The following is a 15,464-nucleotide window of genomic DNA, read 5'->3' on the forward strand; positions in this document are numbered from 1 at the left end:
ATTTTTTTTCTTTTATGACACGTTTTTTATTTCTCATATTTACTGTCCGTTATATTTACTTACTTACCGTTAGAATAGAGTTTAGTTTTCTAGAAACCAAATTCTGGATGTCATTTTACGAATTTTTAATAAAAGTAAAATTTAGAATTCGTTTGGCAGACACAAATTATGAGAAATAAACTAAGCTTTTAATCTAACTAAGCTTTTTTTTTTAAACTCCATTTTTTTTATCTTGTTTTTTGTTTAACTTTGTTCTCATCTACTCCTCTTTGTTTTTCTTTTTCTCTTTTTTCCAGTTTTTCTTTTCGTGTCATTTCACCACTGCTCTACTCTTGCATGCAGAAAGAAAGTTTTATGCCACTACAGCACCCTTTGCACGAACACTATTTCAAAGCACGCAAAACTAAGGTATCTGTTCGTTTTTGTTAACATTTGCATAGTTATACACTTTCAACCATGTTGGTTTGGCTTGATGTGCATTGATATGAAAAAATTGGTGAGGCCTTCAACGGTTTTTGAACAACATATTTGAAATAATTTTTATTTTTAATTTATATTAATTAATGGTATTTATTTATTTATTTTGTTGTTTTTTTGAAGATTTGATAAATTATTGTGTTTTTGTAGATATGACTAGAACGCAAAGTGTATCTTCTTATCAAGGAGAAAATTATTCTCAAAGGAAAATAAGGAGAAGACCTAGTGCATCAACTTAGAGAAAAGAGAAAGAAACTAATATTCATGAGTAGGAGCCTAATGTTATTGAAGAGTAACATCATGTTTAGGAGTGGGAGGATGGGAATGTCAGTGAAGAGGAAGTTGATGGATTTTCCAAAGGTCCACTCGATACATCTCTCCTCACTTACTATGTGTGAAATGTTGCACATGCATTATGGTTTGACGAGGTTAGTACAATATATGAATTTAAATTGGTAATGAATTGTGTTGATAAGGAGAACTTTAATCTTCTTATATATCTTTTTTTATGATGAACAAAAGAAAGATTTTATGATTTCGACTAACAATTGTTTTATCTTTATCTTGTTTGTGCTTGATATATGAATTCATTAGTGTTAAATGAATCATGCTTAAAACAAATTGAATATCTCATTTTTGGTTGAAATAATTGATGAAACATAGTATATGATCTATTAGATTTCACTAGATCACTTAATAAGCTTAACATGGACAAATTGTTCTGTAGTAATCGATTATACAGGGTATATAACCGATTAAAACAGAAAGCTAGCCAAAATCTTTTTCATAAGTGAGTTAATATGTTTAGAATGAAAATGTGATAGACAATTTGCTTAAGTATAGGATTAATCGATTACATAGTTTGCTAATCGATTAAATCAGTTTATTTTGTCTAATCCTTTGCATTTAAAGCTTGATCTGTTATAATTGTTAATTGAATTAATAACTGGCTTATGTGCTTATATAATCAATTACATGTTGAGGATAATTCGTTAAAACAGAAAAAAAAAGTTTAACAGATTACATAAAAACCTTAATCGATTATAATGCGTTAAGACACACACACACACTCCATTGAGTTTTGATTACAGAGTGTTCAAAAAATGATCTGGGAGAATCAAAGCTTCATTGGTTGATTACCCATCAAGATTCTTTTAAGAAATTGTGCTTAAGCTGTTATGATTTGATCTACTCTAGAGGAGTGTGACTTGAAGATCAGATTATCATAAACAATTTGTGATTGTGTACCTGTGCAGGTTTGCCAAGGGTTGAGAGCTGTGATTGTTCTCAGTTGTGTAAGAGAATGAGGTTATTCATATCTTGTATTGCTATATTGATTTTGAGTGTAGAGAGAAGTACATTGAGATGAGTATCTCTGTATTCTATAAACTCAATTAATTATAGTGGAATCCCTTCAACCCAGGTTATTGAAGGAAGATTGGATGTAGGCTTGGGATTAGCCGAACTAGTATAGATTGTTTGTGTTGAATCTTTCTCTATTTCTCTTTTATTGTTGATTCATCGCTTTTTGTTTATTGATTTCAAGAAAGCCAAATAACTCATAAAGATTTTGAAATGATCATTTAAAAAAGGCTAATCCAATTCACTCCCCTCTTGGTTTGAGATATAAGGCATTACTTTTCATACAATTGGCACCAGAGCTGGAATTTGAAAATTAGTCAAATTTTAATCGATTATTTTCACTGCTTAATTGATTAAATCGATCTTGATGGCCAATATATCTTAGACCTTTGGAGACGGTGCATCCACAAATAGACCACCACTATTTACGAGTGAAAATTACCCTGTTTAGAAGATAAAGATCAAAATTTTCTTGAAATCAGTTGACAAAAGTGTTTGGGATGCTATTATCAATGGCCCCTTTGAACCAACAAAGATTGAGAATGGTAAGATTGTTAAGACTCCGACAAGTGTACCGAATCGTATCAAGTAATAAACATGGTAAAACCAAGTATCGTTTCCCTAGAGACTCACGACCTAAACAGTTATGTGATTTCTTGATTAAATAAGACTTGGAAACAAAATCTTTTGGTTTAAAATGCAAATACAGAAAAGTAAATATGCATGCAACTTGATCAATTGGACAAAAGTGCAGAGATGAACAGATGAATTTGATATTATGGGATGAATATGTTGTTGGGATTAGATTTCACCTAGTTTACTCTCATGTATATACGAATTCTACTTCTTCATTAATGTCAATGTCACTATCTAAAGTACTTAAAATCCGATTCTCGGCAAAGAAAGCATATTCTTAATTACTAGGTCACAATTCCTTGCATCCCTAACAATTAATTCTGCATTACGATTAGTAGCTTAAGACAACCAGCACTCATACCCCCATTCCTGAGCAATACTGCTTCTGGCAATAATTCTCCAGAACCTGAATTGTAAGATACTTTTTGGTACTCATGCAAATCATACATCATGCTAATGAATGAGTTAAACAAAGCAAGCAATGAGTGAAGAAGAATTATCCTAACAATTAATGAAAGAAGAATATATAATTAAGAATCAATTCAATACATGAGAGTTTACAAAGATTTACATCATTCCCCAACAACAAATAGAATTTAGTTCACCATTGGCATGGTGAAACTAGATGAATAATGGAAAAGAATGAAAGATAAAACCCTAGAAGTTAAATATAGGAGCTTCCGCATCCAAATCCGCCTCTGAGGGGTTAAAGGGTGTATTTCTGCGCCTCTTCTTTCAAAAGATACAATCCCTAGGACTTCCAAGTCCTTAAATAGAACATAAAAATAACAAAAAACGGATCCAAGCCCACGAAACTGACGCTCAGCGCTGCACTTAGGGCGCCCAGGCGGCGTGCCGAATCATATGACGCTCAAGGTTAGCTCAAAAGGCAAGTAGGCGTGGTGCGACTCGAGGAAGTGGCGATCAACGCCCCACAAAGGGAGCCTAGGCGCGAGCCAGGGACTTCCTACGCTAAGGGCTTTAGAAAAAGGGCAGCCAAGCGTGAGACAGTGTACTCCAGCGTTGAGGTAAAGATAGGAGCTTCCGCATCCAAATCCGCCTCTGAGGGGTTAAAGGGTGTATTTCTGCGCCTCTTCTTTCAAAAGATACAATCCCTAGGACTTCCAAGTCCTTAAATAGAACATAAAAATAACAAAAAACGGATCCAAGCCCACGAAACTGACGCTCAGCGCCGCACTTAGGGCGCCCAAGCGGCGTGCCGAATCATATGACGCTCAAGGTCAGCTCAAAAGGCAAGTAGGCATGGTGCGACTCGAGGAAGTGGCGGTCAACGCCCCACAAAGGGAGCCTAGGCGCGAGCCAGGGACTTCCTGCGCTAAGGGCTTTAGAAAAAGGGCAGCCAAGCGTGAGACAGTGTACTCCAGCGCTGAGGGCCCCTAAAATGGCGCTCAGCGTTGCTGCGATCCTCCTTTCTGATGCTTTTCCAGCTCTTCCTGAGTTCCAACTCCTTACTACTTCAACTCTTCTTCCAAATCATTTCAATTCCTGTTGAAAATAAGGAAATCAAGCATAAAATCATTAAATTCACCTTCAACTCTCTTATTCACACAAAACTATGATTTCAAGTTAGTTTCTAAGTCAAAAAGGGTGTTTTTAGTATCAAAATTAAGTATCAAATAACAGTAAATTCAACCGTTATCACAACCCCAAACTTAGAACTTTGCTTGTCCTCAAGCAAACAAAATGTAACTTAGCTTTCAAACAGTCAATACAATGGTTTCAACACATTTCAAAACCTTTTCTTTCAAGACAAGTAATCGCTCATATCAGCTTATTATAAAGAATATCAATCAAGATGAATAAATGCCCTAAATCAATTAACTCATTGTGGTGCTCACCTAATAACAGAATATTCCACAGATGCTATCCTCATGAATGATCAATCAACCAAGCAAAGATGTAATCATACATACATGGACTACTCCTCACCAAGGAAAAATGTATCTCTCAAACACACAGGTGTATATAGAGGTGACTCATTCACTCTACTATCACAATGTCACATAAATCAATTTTGCCTTTCATTTAACCACAATCAATCAAACTCACAAGCAATTTGTCATCACAAGGACTTTTCTATGGCTTGTAATGTGGCTGAGCTAAGAAGAAAATTAGTTTTTCCAAATCACAAAATCCTTGAGCTAAGAGAGTCAGTCATAATTTCAACATTTAAACACAATCTCTCTTTTTCAAGAAACCATTCTCACTTATTCCCAACTTTCCCTTGCATTGAGCTTTTCTTTTCTTTTTCTTTTGCTTTTCATTTGCTCAATACTTAGCTCAATGCTTATTCTTTTTATTTTCCCTTTTCAGATTTCTCAACAACCCTAAACTTGAACCTTTATCAATACCACACAAATATTCTCAGCTTAACTCAAGGTAAAGATTTTCAAAAAGGATTTTCATATCATGTTTAAGGCTAAAGGTTCAAAGGAAAAAACACATTGTGCTCTCTTTTATTGGGCTAAAATCATGCATTGGCTAAAAAGGGATAACAACAGATGGCCTTGATCATATGACACGAGAAAGCAAGTGATTCAATCATAGAAACCTGGGCAAAATCATTCATGCTTTCACAGTAATAGCCATCATTCACAAAAACTCTGGAGTTCAATCCTCACACAGGCTAATTCAAGTTCCAACATTTAGATAAACATCCTGCTCAATATCACAATCACAAGTTTACCTCATGCATTTATTTCACAATATTGTGAGCAACCACCTGTATATCAGCATCATGCATCATCTCAACATCAATCAATATAATCAGCATCATAAAGCAACACTCATCACAAATATGATATCATCATCAATCCATTGCATCACAGATTAAGTTTTAAGCCAAGTACATCATAACTTATTCTAAATAACATAAAGACGAACATAAATTAAAAAAGATAAGTTTAGAAAGCTGGGTTGCCTCCCAGTAAGCGCTTCTTTAATGTCACTAGCTTGACCTAATAAAGCTCAAGTTTGATTTTCAATGTTGATGTGCTTCTTCCTTTCATGACACCAACATAATCTCAGCATCTTTCTTGTCACCAACTTGACTCTCCTAGAGTAAGGAGCCTAAATCTCAAGAAATCCATTTGCCTTTATATCCTTGATAACCCATAACCTGTTCTTGAATTTCACTAGTTTGCCAAGGTAGGGTTCATTATTTTCCATCACAAAGTCTTGGTGAACGAGTTTTTCTTCCTTATCTCCATCATCTTCCTTCAGCCTTGGAAAGCAACAACTATGATTCCTCTTGACCGTCTTGGCAACTTTATCAGGTAGACTAGTCATTGATAGAACTTCGTCTTTAGATTTAGGACTAGTCTTTGTTACTTGTATTGTCTGCCCAGCTTCAAAGACATTGAAAGTCACCTCTTCATCTTGGTCTTTCAACGTTATAACTCCATCATCCACATGAATGACAACCTTAGCTGTCTTCATAAATGGCCTTCCAAGGATGAGCGATATCTCTACATTTTCATCCATCTCCATCACTACAAAGTCCACCAGAAATTATAGTTTATCAATTTTCACCACCACGTCTTCTACCACACCATAAGGATACTTAATGGACCTGTCTGTCATTTTCAAGATTGCTTTTGTATGTTTGAGCTCCAGACCACCAATCTTCTTAAGCATAAATAAGGGCATTAGATTGATACTAGTCAACTAGAGCCTTCCCTATATCATGATTCCCAATGGTGCAAGGGATGGTGAAGATCCTCGGATCTTTGAATTTGGGAGGTAGCGTCTTCTGCAATATGGCACTGCAATTACCCTACACTTCAATTGTTTCCTCATCTAGATATTTCTTCTTTTTGAGGAATTGCTTCATGTGCTTCGCATAAGTAGGGATTTGCTGTAGTGCTTCGGTCAAGGGCATAGTAATATCCAATTGTTTGAAGATCTCCACGAAACGTCCATATTGCTTCTCTTTTTCATTCTTTGAAAGCTCTTTGGATAAGGAAGGGGCTTCTTAAATATTTTTTCTTTTTCTCTCTCTTCTCTCTCCTTTTCTTTTCTCTTCTTTTCTTTTCTCTCTTCCTCTGCTTCTTTCTTTTTCTCTCTCTCATCTTTCTCCTTTTCTTTCCTCTCAACCTCACCTCTTTTCTCTTCATTCTCTTCTTCTTTTTTACTCAACTCAACTTTATCTTTTCTCTCATCCAAAATCTTGCCACTTCTAGTCATAATGGCATTGCACTCCTCCTTAGGGTTAACTTCAGTATTAGCCCCAAAACTCCGGTCAGGCATCTCCTCCAACTTCTTAGCCAATTGGCCAACATGTATCTCCAAATTTCTAATGGCAGCTTCAGTGCTTTTATGGTTGGAGATAGTCACCTGCATAAATTATTGAAGAGTCTCCTTAAGCTTGGTAGTTCTCTCAAATAAAGAGGGTTGTTGTTGCCATTGTTGTTGTTGCTGCGGTGGTCTATTGAATTGTCGAGCAGCTTGTCCAGATTGACCTTGACCCATGCTTGGGTGAGGTTTCCACCCTTGGTTGAAATTACCTTGGCAGAATTGATTGCCCATATAATTGACGTCTTTTTGGGTCTCCACTGGCATAACACATTGACCATTGATATGATCACCATCACACAATTCACAGAGTTTCTGTTGAACCTGTGAAACATTTTGCAGCTCCTTTGGCAATTGAGAGAGTTTCTTCGTCAAGTTCTCCAAGTGTTGAGTAATAATTTTATTTTGTGCAAGCAGAGTATCATGAGATTGTAATTGTAGGACTCCCTTTTGCTGAGGTGGAGCTCCTCTTTCACTATGCATCTCATTTTCATTGGTAGCTATGTTGTCAATCAATTCATAGGCTTCCTCTGGAGTCTTGCACTTGATATTACCTCCAATTGAGGCATCTAACATCAATTTGGTTTATGAACCAAGTCCTCCAAGAAAAGAATGACTACCGTTACTTCGTCAAAGCCAAGTGTGGGTGTCTTCCTCAGCAAACTCTTGTATCTATCCCATGCTTGACCTAAAGTTTCTTCCATGCCCTGCCTGAAAGAAGAAATTTCTTGTTTACCTTTGTTGATTTTCGATTGAGGAAAGTATTTGTTTAAAAACTTCTCAACCACGACCTCCCACTCAGTAAAGTTATTCTCTGGGAAAGAATTCAACCATAACTTAGCATTGCCTCCTAATGAGAAAGGAAACAAGCTCAACTTTATAGCATCATCTAGCACGTCATTGATTTCCAGAGTGTTGCAAATCTCATTGAATGTGGTCAGATGCTCATATGGACTTTCATGAGACAGTCTATTGAATTGGTTGCTCTTTACCAATTGTATCAACGCTGGCTTTACCTCCATGTTTGCAGCATTAACCCTCGGCCTTGCAATGCTATTAAAATGATGAGGACCAATAATTGTTGTGTAATCTACCAGAGTGCGTCTACCATTATTCTCTCCAACCATCTTTTCAATGCTCTGGTCAGATCCTTACGGTAAAGGTTGTAAAAGTGTCTCTGGAGAAAGAAATACTTCTCTGGACGTTCAGATTCTCCTTCTCCTTCTACTCTCGTCATCTCCTTCTACTCTCGTCAAATCCTTCAAGAAGAGGTTCCGAGTTTTTCTTGCTTCTAGTACGAATCGTATCCTGTATACATAAGAAAACAAAACTCTAGAAACCAATTATTGGCACAAAACAAAAACAAAATAATAAAAAAATAAAGTCAAAGCTAATCAATAATCACACAAATAGAATAGTTAAACCACGAGTCCCCGACAACCGCACCAAAAACTTGTTAAGACTCCGGCTAGTGTACCGAATCGTATCAAGTAATAAACATGGTAAGACCAAGTATTGTTTCCCTAGAGACTCACGGCCTAAACAGTTATGTGATTTCCTGATTAAATAAGATTTGGAAACTAAATCTTTTGGTTTAAAATGCAAATACAGAAAAGTACATATGCATGCAACTTGAACAATTGGACAAAAGTGCAGAGATGAACGAATGGATTTGATATAATGGTATGAATATGTTGTTGGGGTTAGATTTCACCTAGTTTACTCTCATGTATATACGAATTCTACTTCTTCATTAATGTCAATGTCACTATCTAAAGTACTTAAAACCCGATTCCTCGGCAAAGAAAGCCTATCCTTAATTACTAGGTCAGAATTCCTTGCATCCCTAACAATTAATTCTACATTACGATTAGTAGCTTATGAGAACCAGAACTCATACCCCCATTCCTGAGCAATACTGCTTTCGGGAATAATTCTCCAGAACCTGAATTGTATGATACCTTCTGATACTCATGCAAATCATACATCATGCTAATGAATGAGTTAAACAAAGCAAGCAGTGAGTGAAGAATAATTACCCTAAAAATTAATGAAAGAAGCATATATAATTAAGAATCAATTCAATACATGATAGTTTACAAAGGTTTACATCATTCCCCAACAACAAATAGAATTTAGTTCACCATTGGCATGGTGAAACTAGATGAATAATGGAAAAGAATGAAAGATAAAACCCTAGAAGTTGAAGATAGGAGCTTTCGCATCCAAATCCGCCTCTAAGGGGTCAAAGGGTGTGTTTCTCCGCCTCTTCTGTCAAAGATACAATCCCTAGGACGTCCAAGTCCTTAAATAGAACATAAAATAACAGAAAACGGGTCAAAGCCCACGAAACTAGCGTTCAGCTTCCCACTTAGGGCGCCCAGGCAGCGTGCCGAATCATATGACGCTCAGGGTCAACTCAAAAGGCAAGCAGGCATGGTGCGACTCGAGGAAGTGGCACTCAACGCCCCACAAAGGGTGCCCAGGCGTGAGCCAGGGACTTCCTAAGCTGAGGGCTTCAGAAAAAGGACAGCCAAGTGTGAGATAGTGTACTCCAGCACTGAGGGCCACTAAAATGGCACTTAGCGTTGCTGCGATCCTCCGTTCTAATTCTTTTCCAGCTCTTCTTGAGTTCCAACTCTTTACTACTTCAACTCTTCTTCCAAATGATCTCAATTCCCGTTGAAAACAAGGAAATCTAGCATAAAATCATTAAATTCACCTTCAACTCTCTTATTCACACAAAACTATGATTTCAAGCTAGTTTCTAAGTCAAAAGGGGTGTTTATCAAAATTAAGTATCAAATAACGGTGAATTCAACCGTTATCAAAGATAAAAGAGCTCACTATGATGTCAGAGCCAAGAATATCATTTCTTCTGCACTTACCAATGATGAATTTTATAGAATTTCTATGTGTACAACTACAAAGGAAATGAGATGTTTTAGAAGTCACCCATGAAGGCACCGACGAAGTCAAGAGAGCGAGGAATAACTTTCTATTTCAAGAATATGAGATGTTCAGAATGAAGAGTGGTTAAACAATCTACGATGTGCAAAAGAAGTTTACTCATATTGTTAACCATCTTCTTGCCCTTGGAAAAACATTTGGCAAAGAGGAAATAAACGTCAAGATCTTGAGGAGCTTGAATAGAAGTTGGTAGCCAAAGGTTATTGCCATATCAGAATCAAGAGACTGGACAACAATAAACTTAGCAGATAGAAGGAGGAAGTAGAAGGAGAACATAAACACACCATTACCCTCAAGACAACAAGCAAGACTACCTCAAGAAGATATGTTGAAGATGCTGATTCTGAAAAAGAACGAACAAATCTTGAAACAATGAATCTCATGGTAACAAGGTTTTCCAAATTCATGAAATCCAAGAATAAATCAAGTTCTGATTTTTTATGAAACACAAGATCAAATAGAAGAAAAGGAAAAGTTGTTGCTGCCCCAACTTGTCATAAATGTGGCAAAGTTGGGCACATCAAACCTGACTGTCTAACTCTGAAAATGAAATAAAAGTTGGATGATAGAAGTAGCCAGGACAACAGGAAACACAAGTAGAAAAAGGCTTACATAGTCTGGGAGGATAATGCTTCAAGTGCTTCATCAAGTGACTCAGATGAGTGGCTTGAAGAGCATATAAACCTGTGTTTGAAGGCTTGTTGATAACTCTCAAATTTTCCCTCTTTTCTTGTGTTTAGAAGTCAATTTTAGTTTCTTTTTGTCTCTAATTATCTAGAATTAGGTTAGTTTTAGGTTTTTCTATTAATTCTTTAGTTTTATAGAATTTTAGTTAAAAATAGGTTTTTAGCTGTATTTTTAGTATTTTTGTAAATAAGTAGGAAATTAATATTTTCTGAAAATTCTTTCAATAAAAATGTTTTGTTTTAATTAGGTTTTATTTGCATAATTTTTCTTTTTCTTATTTTATTTTTTTTACCCTTTTATTCAATAAATTTTTTCTCTTATGAGTTGTTTTGGGCAGAAGGAAAATGGAGACTTGGGTTGCTACACTTGGGCTGCTACTGCTGCAGATATGAATTGGGCCAACAAAGACCACTTTTGGGATGTACATGAAAGCAATCTAGGCTGAAATGAAGCTGAAGCTGTGCGTTTTGAAGAAAAAAGTTCTTATGCGCTGAAATGGGCTAGCAGAATTAAAAAAAAAAGCTTGGTGTTGGAGTTGGGCTGAAGCCCTTTTACTAATCAAATGAAGGGTGTTGCTCCCTCCACCACCACCACTTACTCCCTCCACCTCCCCATTCCACTTTTACCCCTCCTTCCACTTCTCTATTTCTATTTTATCCTTGAGTAAAATTTTACTTTTACTATTAATACTTTTAACTTTTATCCACTCCAATCCAATCCTCTACGCATAGACATACAAGCTTTTCTTCCTTTTTAACTGCGTCGACGTACTTAATCAATCCTAAATTAATGTATAAACCTTAAACGGATGTAAGCATCTGTCAACGGATGTCAACATCCGTTTAAGGTAAAACGGATGTCGATATCCGTTTAAGGTAAAACGGACGTCGACATTCCTTTTACGTGTTGACATCCATTGACAATTTTTAATCAAGGAGAAAAAATGACATAAAGTGATAGTTATTAGTTAATTAAAAGATATCGCCGCCGTGGTTCCTCCATCGGGGAGAAGAAAAACCAAACCTACAACTCACTTTCTCTCTCTCATTCTCTGATCTATAAATCATCATCTCACTGTGAAAACTCAAAGTTGCGTTTTTTTCTCTCTGTTTGTGTCTCCATTGTTGTGCTTCCTTAACTTTTTCAATTTTTCTGCACACCCATTTGAGTTTTCTAGGAGTATGGCTGTCACTTCTTCAAATTTAGCTTTGACCAATTTTCTATAATCTTGTTTTTTTATTTACCACCGGGCAAGTATTGGTGGTTTTCGTAATTTGATCAAATTCCTTGGAAATCACCATGCACCCTTTACTGCTATTGTTATTTTACCCAAAAAGAAATATTTTTTTCAACCAATATCGATTCCTGGAATCCTCAACAGAAAATGAAAATCAAGATGGAATCTTGGTTTGCTTCTGTTTCTGTTTTTCACTTTATGCATGTGATGTTTGATTAAATGTGGTTCTTTACCCTTTTCTGCAGTGCTTTCCAAGTTTTGAATTTCTATCGTGAATAGGTTGTTCTCTTCATTTTCAATATTTTTACATGCAGTGCCAAGGTTTTTACACACCACCGCACCACCATGAACGGAAAGCAAAGGAAGAGTTGGAGTGAGAAGAAACGGATCTCATAGAAGAAAGAACGAGTGAGAGAAAGTTGGGGGAGGGGTGGGGCTGGGAGAGAAAGTGAGAATGATTTAGGGTTTGGTAAATGAAGAAGGTAAAAAGTAAAATGATTAAAAATTGTAGAGTAATTTGGTAATTAAAAAATTTGTGTGGAGGTGAAGGGAGAAAGGATGGTGGTGGAGGGAGCAGCACCCTCAAATGAAACGCAATGTTTCATGCTGCTGCTGTCAAGGCAAAGTGGAGAGGGTTCAGAATCACGTTTCATTCTAAGCGGGGAGGCTAAAATCGATTTCGGGATTTCTCCCAATCTTCTAAACCCTTAGAGCTAGGGTTCGTCAAGAGGAGAGAGGAAAAGGAAGCTGGCCTAGAAGATGATTGGACCAAATGAATCCAACCCAAGAGTTTGATCAGTCAGAATGGAGGCATGTGCGAAGCGGTCGACGGTTGGAGAACAGTTCAGATGTTCATTGAAGAAAAAGGTCGCAAAGCTTCCAAGTTTGTTTTCAGTTCATCCCCCTTTCCCATTTTATTTTCTTTTTCTGTTTTGTACTTTCCCTATATAAAGGAAAGTCTTGTAAAGTGAATAATACGTCCACTGTGTGATAGATGATGTACTTACACTTGGGTAGATACGGGTAATGGGCGACAGACGCTACTTTTTCCAAATTCTTACCTTTAGTGTTAGACTTTATCAGCTTTTCATAGAGATAGAACTCTGTTCTTTTCACTGGAACTCGAAGATGATCACATTGGGTGATAAACTTTGCGGTTTTCTTTGATTTTTGGTATCAATTGTATTCTCATTTCCAGTTTTCAATAAGAGTTTTTTACGTTTCAGTCTTAATTCACTTTACATTTGATTGTCATTTGTCCTTATTGATTCCATTTATGTTTATGTAATTGCATTATTATTGATCCTATTCTTTTGATATTCATTTATGAATTTGATGAGTTTTTCATATTATAGAATAGATGCTTCGGTTCTGATTCAATTCTAAAATGTTTTCATTTTAATTTTTGGTACTATTGTTGAGTAGATCTTAGGTATGTTTAGCTTGAATGTGAATTTCCTTGTTTCCTTTTAATTTGTTCTGTTATATGAAGTTCCATATTCAGTATAGTTAGATTTTACTTTCCAGACCTTCTATATAGATAGGGTGCATTGGATGTTTGCATTCATTCCCAGTATTCCATTTTAGTTTCTTTTGTTTATTTTAGTCATTCATAGATTTAGGTTTGGATTCTGTCATTGAATTGCACGAGTAGCAGTTTTCATTAGTTTAGGTTTCTTTTTATTAGTTGCATGGTAGTTTAGTTTATGTTTCATCATAGTCATTGCTTCATTGGAATTGCATTTTAATTGATACATATAGACACATATTATTCCTTCATTCCAGCTTAGGTTCATATCTTCATTATTATTTTGTAATTCATTTTTCTTTAAACATATTCATAAATTTACCTTACATGCATCAATCTATATTAAGTATCATGCATTGCATAGTCTTTTAGTTTCTTTCTTTAGATTTAATTTTTATTTCCCCACCTAGTTTTAGTTTTAGTAAATAAATAATTAGGCTATAATTCTACATTTCTATACTTAATAAGTACCAAGTTCTTGGATTGATACCTTAGGTTGCCCTTATACTACATTAGTGGAGAATTTAGGTTTGTTGACTTTTGTGCGACCAAAAGCCTTTTAACACTTGGTTAATATCTCTGAAAGTAGTGCTAGCAGCTTTGGAGATGAATCAATAGAGGACAAGTATTACCAATTGTTGATAGGGGGAGCGAAACCTACCTTATATATCCTAGTTTTTGATGATGAACAAAAGATTGATTTTATGGTTTTTTGCACAACAAATGACATAACAATTATTTTATCTTTATTATGTTTGTGCTTGATATATGAATTCATTATTGGTAAATGAATCATGCTTTAAATGAATTGCATATATCATTTATGGTTGAAATAATCGATTTAACATTGTATACAATCTGTTAGATTTCAGCAGATCACTTTGTGTGCTTAACAGAGGCAAACTACTTTGAAGTAATCGATTACATAACTTCTATAATCGATTGAAACAGAAAGCAATGCCACAATCTGTTTCATAAATGGGTTAATCTGTTTAGAATGAAAATTGGATTGAAAATTTGCTTCAGTGTAGGATTAATCGATTACATAAGTTGTCTAATTGATTAAATCATTTTACTTTGATCAAATCCATTTCATTTAATAGCCTGATCTATTATAACGGTCAAATAAATTTATAACTAGCTAATATGATTAAATAATTGATTACATGCTTAGGGTAATCTATTAAAATAGAAGAAAAACTGTTAAAGCAGAAGGACAAGCTTAATAGATTACATAAAAACCTTAATCGATTATAATTCGTCAAGATTCAGAAAATCTTATATATATGCGACTTGAGTTCTCTTTCTAAGCAATCTGGAAGAAAACAAATGCCTTATATCTCAAGCCAAGAAAGGGGAGGGGGGGTGTGAATTGGTTTAATTCTTAAAAATTGTTATTTTCAAAATCTTTGTGAAATCTTTGGCTTTCTTCAAATCAATAAACAATAAGTGATGAATCAACAATAAAAGAGAAAGAGTGAAGAGAAAGATCAACACAAGCAATCTAAACTAGTTCGACTAATCCCAAGCCTACATCCAATCCTCCTTCAACAATCTGATTTGAAGGGATTCCACTATAAATTGCTTGAGTTTACAGACATATAGAGATATCCCTCTCAATGCACTTGTCACCACACTCAAAATCAATATAGTTACCCAAGAGATCAACAATCATCAATCTCTTAATACAAAAGCACTCACAGCCCTTAAACCCTTGATAAACCTACACAAGAACACAAAAACAGATTGTCTATGATAATTAGAATCTTCAAGTCACACTTCTCTTGGTGCAAATTAAATCACAAAAGTTTAGCCCACTTTCTTGAAAGAATCTTGATGTGTAAGTAACCCAATTTAGCGTTGATTCTTCAAGATCTCTTCTTGAACCTTCTACAATCAAAACTTAATGTAAACTTTAGTATTTGAAAGTGATAATAATTGAATGTTTTGAAACAGAACTCAAGACGCTTATTTATAGGATTTTCTGAGTCTTGACGCATTATAATTGATTAAGGTTTTTGTTGAAAATAGAATGGCTTGATTTCTCACACCAAGAGGGGGGTGAATTGGTGAAATTTAAAAATAAAGTTTTTTTTAAATCTTTTTCGCAAAGTGGATGCCTTTAAAAGCTTTCTTAAAACGCAAGGAAAAAGATTTGTTTATTGAGTGGAAATGTAATCGATTTAATGCAGTATGCAGTCGACTAAATAAAAGTACAGGATAGAAAGATCAAACACTTGGTTTTTCTGTACT

Source organism: Vigna umbellata, chromosome 1 (genome assembly GCF_029865625.1).
Source record: "Vigna umbellata cultivar VRB3 chromosome 1, Vumbellata_1.0, whole genome shotgun sequence".
NCBI classification, from domain to species: Eukaryota; Viridiplantae; Streptophyta; class Magnoliopsida; order Fabales; family Fabaceae; genus Vigna; species Vigna umbellata.